The sequence below is a fragment of the Chrysochloris asiatica genome, unplaced genomic scaffold (assembly GCF_000296735.1).
Source record: "Chrysochloris asiatica unplaced genomic scaffold, ChrAsi1.0 scaffold00388, whole genome shotgun sequence".
Classification (NCBI taxonomy): Eukaryota; Metazoa; Chordata; class Mammalia; order Afrosoricida; family Chrysochloridae; genus Chrysochloris; species Chrysochloris asiatica.
The window spans coordinates 136,312-147,213 of record NW_006408906.1 but is presented as its reverse complement, the minus strand read 5'-3'; positions in this window follow the sequence as shown (position 1 = coordinate 147,213).

The window sequence follows — 10,902 nt, the reverse complement described above, 5'->3', positions numbered from 1 at the left end:
TGGACATATTGTAAGGAGGGATCAGTCGCTGGAAAAGGATGTCATGCTGGGTAAGATGTAGGGTCAGAGAAAAAGAGGAAGACCCCCCCCAACGAGATGGATCGGCCAGGTAGCATCATCGATGGCATCAAGTGTGGCGGTAGTGAGGTTGGCCCAGGATCGGACATTGTTTCGTTCTTCTGTGCATGGGGTTGCTATGAGTCGGTTCTGACTCAATGGCACCTGACAACAACAACATATATTTATATATGTGTGTATATACATATATATATATTATATATATTATTGCTGTTAAGGAGCTCTGGTAGCATAATGGTTACGAATCGGGCTGTGAAACACAAGGTCAGCTGTTTGAAACTACCAGTTGTTTCGCAGGAGAAAGATGAGGCTTTCTGCTCCCGTAAAGATTTACAGCCTCGGAAACTCTGTACAGGGTCGCTATGAGTCGAACCCAACTCCACGACACATAACAACAACAACAATAACATATATATGTACACTTATACACATATACACATATATGCATACATAAATTTATATACATACATAAATATAAATTATATATATGGCTGGTGGCTGTGTGCCGTGGAGTCGGTTCCGACTCATAGCGATTACGTATAGGGTTTCCGAGGCTGTAAATCTTTATGGGAGCAGAAAGCTTCATCTTTCTCCCACGGAACAGCTGGTAGTTTCGAACTGCTGAGCCTGAGGTTAGCAGCCTGATTCGTAACCACTATGCTATCATATATATATGTTGTTGTTGTTAGGTGCCATCTAGTCGGTACTGACTCATAGCAACACTTTGCACAGAAGAATGAAGCACTGACCGATCCTGGGCCAACCTCATGAATTGGACAAGGAAGACCATAGAAGAATTGATGCACTTGAGTTATGGGGTTTGAAAAGAATTTTAAATTACCATGGATTACTAGAAGAACAAATAAATCTGAATAGAAAGAAGTACAGCCAGAATATCCCTCAGAAGCCAGATGGCAAGATTCGTCTCTAATATTTTGAAGATATTGTCAAGAGGGACCAGTTCCTGGAGAAAGACATTGTGCTTGGTAAAGTTTCAGCGAAAAAGAGGAAGACCCCCAGCAAGATGGATTGGCACTGTGGCATCAGCAATGGGCTCATGGTTAACAACTATTGTGAGGATGGTACCAGACCAAGCAGTGTTTCATTCTGTTGGGCACAGGGTCACTATGAGTTAGAACCAACTTGATGGCACCTAACAACACATATATATATATGGAGTCCTAGTGAGATGCTGTAGGGTACACACTGAACTGCTAATGGCAAGTTTGGCCATTCAAAACCACCAGTTGTTCTTCAAGAATGCTATAAATGGCTGCTATCAATTGGAACCAAGTCAATGTCACTTGGCAACAACATCTATATAAATATAGATAGATAGATAGATATTCTTGTTGTGAAGTTCTGTCCAATTGATTTTAACTCATAGTTATCTTATGTACATATCCCCTGGTGGCACTGGACTGCTAACCACAAGGTGGGTGGTTCAAAACCAACAACCATTCCTAGAAAGAACAAAATGAGATTTACATAAATATAGATAGACAATCTGACAACAGAATAAAACACTGTCCTGTCCTGTGCCTTCCTTACAATCATTGCGGTTTCCACCCACTATTGCAGCCACTGTGTCAATCCATCTTTTTGAGGGTCTTTCTCTTTTTTATTGACCCTTTACTTTACCAAGTATGATGTTCTCCTCCAGGGACTGGTTCAAAATAAATAAGGGGAAGTCTCACCATCATCACTTCTAAGAAGAATTCTGGTAGTACTTCTTCTAAGACAGCTTTATTCCCTCTTGTTGCAGTCCATGGTGTTATCAAAATTCTTTACCAACATCATAATTCAAATACATCCATTTTTCTTTGGATTTCCTTATTCATTGTCCAGTGTTTGCATACACATGAGGCAGCTGAAATTTTACAACAAACACATGTGGTGGTGTAATAGTAAATCACTTTGTTAATAACCACATGTCAGATGTTCAAACTCACTAGCAGCTATGTGGCAGAAATTACGTGGCTCCCATAAAGATTACAATCTAGGAAATTATGGGGAAATCCTACTCTGTCATGTAAGATTACTATGTGTCAGAATTGACTTGATGACACACAAAAGCAATAACATAATTATATATGTTGTGTGTCTTTGTGTGTATGTACATGGACACATGGATATTTCTAGATATTTAACCATGCATTTGGGTGAAATCACTGCTATACAGTGTGAACCAGTAAGTCAGCTCCTGAAAATTTTATAATACATACATGAGAAAATATATGATTAGTATTTGGAACTGAAATTTTATACTACAGAGATAAATGCCTTCTAAAACACTTTTTTAAAGCTTTAGAATGGCAAAAAGTAGCTTGTAAATGTAGTATTGGGATTAGTATTTGTAGAGCAAGAAAAAGTGTTACTAAGCAAAGTTCTTGCACCAAGGCATTAGTTAACCATTATGTTTTGTTTATAGAAAACAGTATGTGGATTATTCAATATTGCAGCAAAAAGTGATAATTTCAAATAAGACCAGGTCTACAACAACAACAAAAACCAGTTTCTGACTGACTTGAATAAAAGAGAATTTATTAGAATGGCCAGAGGAACTCACAGAATTGATTGCAAGTGAGAGAACCAGCCTTCTGAATAGCAAGAATAATATCAGCTCTAGAATTTAAGGATCAGGAAGCCCAGCAATTGTGGTATCTAACGGCCATGCTAGCTGAAACCTGCCACTGGGATGGAATCGAAAGCCAACTGTTTATTTATTTATTTGCACAAGATTTAAATTATGAATAAGATTCAAATTATTTGTCCTTGAATCGGTTTCTGGTAGAAGTCCCACCAAACTATAATGGTTTGCTATAATGAAGGAGTTAGATAGACACAGCATAGCAGATGCTCAATATACAAAGAGTCTGAGAATTTGTTCTTTCAGAGTGCTACATAATGACCTACATCACAACAGCAGCAATGGGCTCAAGTATAACAAGAGTTGTGTGGATGGCACAGGACCAGGCATTGTTTTGTTCTGTTGTGCACAGGGTTGAGATGAATTTGAACCAATTTGATGTCATGTAACAATAGAATAAAATGGTCAGCAAATAGATGAGCCTACAAGTCCACATAAAGTGTATTCTATGGAGATGGGTGGTGTTACAATTTAAATGAGGTAATCTGGTTATGTTAAAGAGATTATTTTGATGATTTCATAGTATCTCCTTAATGATGCCTTGAAGAGATATGTCCATTAATTTGAAATGGTTGAACCTCTCGGATCAGGACCAAAATATCATTATTGTTACAGACGAGAAACAGGGTTACTGAAAAAAAACAAAAACAAAGAGTGATACAAATAACTAACCTCTGCATTAACTTTTGTAACACGTATTGATTGCATTCACTGCTAAAGATATAAATTGCAGCTATACATATACTTTATATTTTATATAACATGTTTTAATGCCTCATGTAAATTATGAAACAGAACAGAGTTAAATAAAACTCCAGAATAGATTTAGAGTTGTGCTGACCTCTCTCTCCCAAAATGAAAGAGTCATCAGATGTTGCAGCTTCTGAGAGTGATGTGCACATAACTCTCCATCTGATAGTGTACTTGCACAAATCGCTGGGTGACTATTTGGGCTGACTCTCCAGAACTACCAACGGAGTTGCCAAATACTGCATGTGGGACTTTTTGAAAAAATAAAAAGTGAAAAAAGGATTGTAGAACCTGGCCTGGAGAAACAGCAGCAATAGAATCTTTTCAATTAGGATAAAACAATTATCAATTTGGAAAAACGATTTTTAATTTTAATTTGCTTGATTTTTACATTTTAAATTCCTAATTGTAATGGAATTTTTGTTTAACATAAAAAATGATGAGCTCTACCTTTTCACGTGGTGGTTAGTGGTTCTGTGCCATGGAGTGAGTTCCAACTTATAGCGACCCTGTATAGGGTTTCTGAGGCTGTACATCTTTATGGGAACTGAAAGCCTCATCTTTCTCGCATGGAATTTCTGGTAGTTTTGAACTGCTGACCTTGAGATTAGTAGCCTGACTCGTAACTACTATGTAACCAGAACTCCTATTGCCTTTTCATGTCGAAAACGAAAAACCAAACCCATGACCAACAAGTCAATTCTAACTCATAGTAACTCTGTAAGACAGAGAACTGCTACTTAGGGTTTCTGAGACTGTGAACCTTTATGTGAGCAGACAGCCTTACTTTTATCCCATGTAGTTAGTGTCGGATGGGTTTGAACCACTGATTTTGTGGCTAGCAGCCCAGCAATTAATCTAATATGCTACCATGGATCCTTTTTTCTCATTTGGAAAGCTCAATAAATTGATACAGATGTTAAAACTTGAGAAATATTCCTTCAGGTGCTGTCTCCAAAACACTAGCAGCTAGCTCTTAAGCATATTAATTTTTGCCCAAAGCTCAAATCAGAAAACACAAGGAAATTCTAGTTTAAACATTTTTTAAATCAGAACAAGGAAACTTAGTTTTTAAAATTCAGAAACTATAAGCATGAACAAGTTTAATAACAATTCTAGAAAATTAATTTTAAGAATGTAGGATTCCACATTCTTTTCTTGGAAGTCTACACTAACAACAACAACAATAAAGGTGATAAATTGAGTATTTTATCAAATAAAATTATATTTTAAAATATAAATTATCATAATTATATGTCTATTATAATGAAAGGCAGTATAGTGTTCCTGAAAGTACACAGAATCACAGAATTGGTAGACATAAGTTACTTTTGTTTTGTTTTGTTTTAACCTAATCAAGAACTGATCATATTGAAGGAAGAAATCTAAGCTTCACTGAAGGCAACTGTGAAAAACAAAGCTCCAGGAATGGACAGAATACAAATGGAAATGTTTCAACAAACTAATGCAGTACTTGAGGTGCTCACTAATCTATGCCAAAAAAATCTGTAAGACAATTACCCAGCCAACCAATTAAAAGGATCAATTTTCATGCTGATTCCAAAGAAAGGTGACCCAAAGGAATGTAAAAATCATCAAACAATGTGATTAATATAGCATACAACAAAGTTTTGCTGAAGATAATTTGAAAATGATTGCAGCAGTACATTGACAAGGAGCTGCCAAAAATTCAAGGTGGATTAAGGAGAGGATTTGGAGCAAGGGATATCATTGTTTATGTCAGTTAGAACTTGGTTGAAAGCAGAGAATACCAGAAAGATTCATTTTTGTACATTATTGACTATGTAAAGGTATTCAACTGTGTGGATCATAAAAAATTATGGATACTGTTGTGAGAAATTGGAAATCCAGAGCACTTTATTGTGCTTAAGTACATAGAACCAGAATCAGTTTTTAGAACAAAACATGAGAATACTGAATGGTTCAAAATCTTGAAAGGTGTGCACCAAGGTTGTATCTTCACAACTGGTCCAATAAATAACATCATGATAAATGGAGAAAAAATTGAAGAAATCAAATAATGTATTGCATTGGGAAAATCTGTTGCAAAAGGCTTTTTGAAATGTTGAGCAAAGATAGCAGTTTGAGGACTAAGATGCACCTGACCCAAGCCATGATATTTTCAATTGACGCATATGTATGTGAAAGTTGGACAATGAATAAGAAAAACTATAGAATAGTCAATGAATTTGAATTATGGTGTTGGTGAAGAATACTAAATATATCATGGACTGCCAGAAGAACAAACGTATCTGTGTTGGAAGAAGTTTGTACACACTGCTCCTTGGAATTGAGGATGGCAAGACTTTGTCTCCAGCACTTTGGACATGTTGTTAGGAGGAATCAGTCCCTGGAGAGGGGCTTCATGCTTGATAAAATAGAGAGTCAGAAGTAAAAGTAAAAGAGGAAGACCCTCAATGAGATGGATTGATACAATAGCTACAGCAATGGGCTCAACCATAACAATTGTAAGGATGGCACAAGGCTGGGCAGGGTTTTGTTCTACTGAACATAGGGTCTTTATAAACTGGAATCAACTTGACAGCACCTAACAACCATCACCACTACCAAATGCATGTTGTTGTTGTTAAGTGCCGTCGAGTCGGTTCCGACCCATAGCGACCCTGTACAGGGTTTCCGAGGGTGTAAATCCTTACGGGAGTAGAAAGCCTCATCTTTCTCCCGCGGAGCGACTGGTAGTTTCGAACCGCTGACCTTAAGGTTCGCAAATGCATATTTGCTATTAATTCTTGTTGTTACTGTACTTGATGTCTCTAAAGCTCCCTTCATTCCTGTGTAAAATGTAAATGATAATACCCTCATCCTATCATGTGAAAGGAGTTCTGGTGTGGAACTGTAGGATAAACACTGGACTGTTAGCTGCAAGGTCAGCAGTTTAAACTCACAGTCGGTGCTCAGAAACCCTGTGCAGGGTGGCTATAAGTCAGAATCAACTCAACGGCACTTAATAACAACAAGGGGTACATAGTAAAGAAATAAAAATATATTGTTGATTTTTCCAGATAATTTATCAAGTCTTCATGCTACTTTGCCTAGAGAAATAAGATCTAAAATGTGTTTCAATCTTCTTTAAAAGACTAACCTTTTATCTTACCCTCCCGAGTTAAAATTAAGGGAAATACTCAGCATCAGAACTGATAATGTCAAGTAGATGCAATTCATCATTCTTATCATATTTCAACTGTCAAAAGAATCTCTTTTTGGCACCAACCCTAATATTAGAAATGATTTTGTCAGAATCAACATAACAGTTTTTATCATAGTGCATACTATATTTCTAACATTGCCTTCATTTTAAATTCTTATCAAATTGTTATGAATTACCACCAAAGTGTTTAGATTTGCATGGATGGGAGGAAATACATTTCCCCTCTATTTGATTAAAGAAGAAAGATGAGACCTTTAGACCTTTATAAGTACATAATAAAGATCTTTTTAGAGCTTCAAAATATTATCCATGTGGAATGAAGTAAACTATGTTGCCTAATATCAGTAACCCTTCTAGACTTTTTGTCTTGTTAATCAATAATTACTTTAGAAGGCTAATATAAATATAAGATATACTCACAAAAATAAATAATCCTGGACAGAGAAAGCATATTTTAAGAAAAATGAATTATGAGTGTTATAGTGAAATAAAATAACAACAACAAAAAAAAACATTGTATACTTTCTTTCTGATAAATGAACACCAGATTACAAAATATTCACATTCATTTTCTAAACCAAATGGATTCATGAAAAAATTTACAGATTCAGTCAAGAAACCAATGTCCCCAAGCATACAGAATTTATTTCATTTAATCCAGGCCATCATATTATAACAGCCTTTGGTCTTATAGATATTGTCTGCTGGATATCTATCTTCCACACCTCATTTGAGACAGTGACAGTTTATTATCATTCTCTTTTTTCCTTGTAGTAATAAAATCCACAACACTCTCCTTGACATGTTATCAAATTCATAGCAAACAATTTGATAAGAATATGTTGTTGTTGTTGGCTTATATTGAATTGATTCTGACTCATAACAACCCCATGCACAACAGACCAAAACACTACGGGATCCTTCGCCATCCTCACAATCTTTGTTGCATTTGAGCCAACTGCTCTTGTCACAGGATCAATCCATTTCGTTTGGGGTCTTCTTCTTTTATGCTGACCCTCCATCACCACCCATGTAGGAAATTGATTTTTCAGTTCCTTGAAGCAGGGTGTGTCTAGTACAATTCTGGCCAATAAGTTGGAGCAGAAGTGATCTATTCAATATCCAGACCATCTCCTTAGAGTCAGCACCTTCTCCTTAGCCCTTCTTGAAAATGGACATGGCTTTGATAACCTTGGAAACCACCAGTGGAGAAAGTCAGAGTTTTCCTATGAGCAGTGGACCACTCACTATTAGACTGTTACTTTAGAAAGAAATTAGCTTGTTTTTTAATTGAGTTATTGTATTTTAGGTTTCTTAGGTGAAGCAACCTAACTGCATAAATCTGGTGGACATTTATTTATCGAAGAGAAAGGATGCAGTGGATTTTTGTGCTGTTGTTATTTTAATAAACTATCCCATCACCAGCCTCATAGGATGGAATAAATAGGTCGTAATTGACTCAACGGCCCTTAACAACAACAACAATTATATAAATCAGAAATTCTCCAAGTGTGTTCCCAGAACCAATAGTATAAGAACGGGCTTGGAATTCGTTAGAAATTCAAATTTATGGGCCTTCTCTAATACTTATCTAATTCTAGAGATAAGGCCTAGCCATCTGTGTTTTACCAAGTATTCAATGGATTCTGGTGCATTTGAGAATCACAGCTGTAGGCCATAATGCTTACAGCCCACAGTATAGGTTCAGGGTACCTCAAAAAATATTGCTCAGGGTACCCAAAAAAGTATTGTTGAAAAGATATTCTGTTGTAAACACCAAGTCCTAAAACCAAAGCAATATTTGTAGGATGCCTTAAAAATGTTTTAAAAGATTTAAAACTTACAGGACTATAGTATCTAGAGTGGTATCATGGAATTACCATCATACAAATTTCCAATTAACATTGTCAATGGTAACTTAGAAGCTTGCATTATTTACCTGTAATTTAGTAATTTTTTTTAGAAATTCAGAAATTTAAAGAAAAATAAAGAATGAAATAAACAAAAATGAGAAACAGGGGAGAAGGGAAGAAAGGGGAAAATGAAGGAAAATAATCTGTAATTTTCTGTTGATTAAATTGTTGACCAGAATATCACCTCCTAACTAAAATGAACCTATCTTAATATTAACACTTAATTAATGGCTGAATTTAATCCTAAATTTTGGAATAAAATCAACTCCAACCCACAGCTAGTAAATAAATTCTGACTCATAATGGCCCTATAAGACAGGACAACAGGACTATAAATCTTTATGGGACCATACAGTCTCATCTTACTCCTATTTTATTTTGTTGTTATTATTACCCCTCCCCCCCATTGGAGTAGTTGTGTGCCATAAAGTCAGTTCCAACTCATGTTGTTTATTTTGTTAAGGCCTATTGAATCAATTCTGACTTATAGCAACCTGTCTAGGGTTTCTAAGGAGCAGGCTGGTGGGCTTGAACCACAGATCTTGCAGTTAGCAATCCAGTGCTTATCTTAAAGCCCCCCCCAAAAAGAGATTCCATGATAACATCCAATGTAATCTAAATACACTTATCAAGAGATCAGCAATGAGAGAGTGTCCTTAAGATTGTGGCCTATGTCTAGTATATGGACACTTGAGCAAAGTTTGCTTGCTTTTTTGCTGGGTCTGGATCTGGCTAATCATCTGACCTCTAGTCTCTGGAAGCCAGTGCCCTGCTGTATTGCCATCTTACCTGCCAATCATGGGTTCTGTACTGTACCATGTATCAGGAGAAGCCTCCAACCTGCCATCCCACCTATCACAGTGAGCATTGTACTTCAGGATAGATATTGAAATATTCTTTTTGATGATGAATGTGATGCCATTCTACTTTAATTTGTCATTCTCGGCATAGTAAATCACTAATTTTCAGATTCAAAATAGTCAATACCAGGCCATTACATATCACTAATGCCTAGGATATCGATGTTTATGCATTTCATTTTTGACAAATTCCAATTTTCCTAGATTCATGATTCGTACATTCCATGTTTTGGATATTAATGATGTTTACAGCTGTTTCCCCTCATTTTGAATTATGTTCCATCAGCAAATGAAGATCCCAAAAGTTTTACTCCGTTCGCATCATCGTACTTAACTCTAATTTGAGGAGACAACTCTTTGAAAGTTATATTTTGTGTGCCTTTAAATCTGAGGAGCTCATTCTCTGGCAATATATTTGACAACATTCTCAGGCTCCCCATTATGTTTTAATATTCAATATTTTGGTGTTATCTGACAGTGTTTCACTGCTATTGCATAAGGTTTTCAGTGTTTACATTTTCAAAAGTATTCTGTGTTTCCTCCATTTTAATCTGTTTTTAAAGGAGCTTTGGTAGTATAGTGGTCACAAGTCTGGTTGCTAATCTCATGGTCAGAAGTTCCAAACTATCAGCAGTTTCTTGGGAGAAAGATTAATCTTTCTGCTTCCATAAGGATTTATAGCCTCGGAAACCCCACACAGGGTCACTATGAGTCAGGACTGACTCCACCGCAATATCCGTCACAGCCACTAGTCTGTCTTTGTCTGGAAGCTTAGTTGAAATCTGTCCACCAAGGGTGACCCTGCTTATATTTAAAATACCAATGGCATAGCTTTCAAAATCACAGCAACATACAAGCCACCACAGTACGACAAACTGGCAGATGAGTGGTAGACATCTGACCTACATATTTACAATTTGCTTGCCTCTACAATGGTGTCATTTTGTTGCACTGTGGTGGCTTACTCCTGTGATGCTAAAAGCTAAGCCACTTGTATTTTAAATACCAGCAAAGCCAGCCATTATGAACAGGCTTCACAAAGCTTCTAGTCTAAGATGGACTAGAAAGGAGAGGTAGACCACTTCTGAATGGCTAGCCACTAACATCCTTATGAATAGTAGTAGAATATTGTCAATATAGTACCAGAAGTTGAGCTCCTCAAGTTTGAAGGGACTCAAAATACAAGCTGGAAAGAGCTGCTTCCTCAAAGTAAGGTTGCTGTTACTAATGAGAATGGAGCAAGGCTTCCAGGAATTCTTTTGCTGAAGGGGAACAACTCTAAATGTATGAGGTGTGCATCTGGCAAAACTGGAAGTCCTCAAAAAATGAATTGGAATGCATAAAGATCAATATCCTATATATTTGTTGTTGTTGTTAAGTGCCATCGAGTCGGGTCCGACCCATAGCGACCCTGTACAGGGTTTCCGAGGGTGTAAATCTTTACGGGAGTAGAAAGCCTCA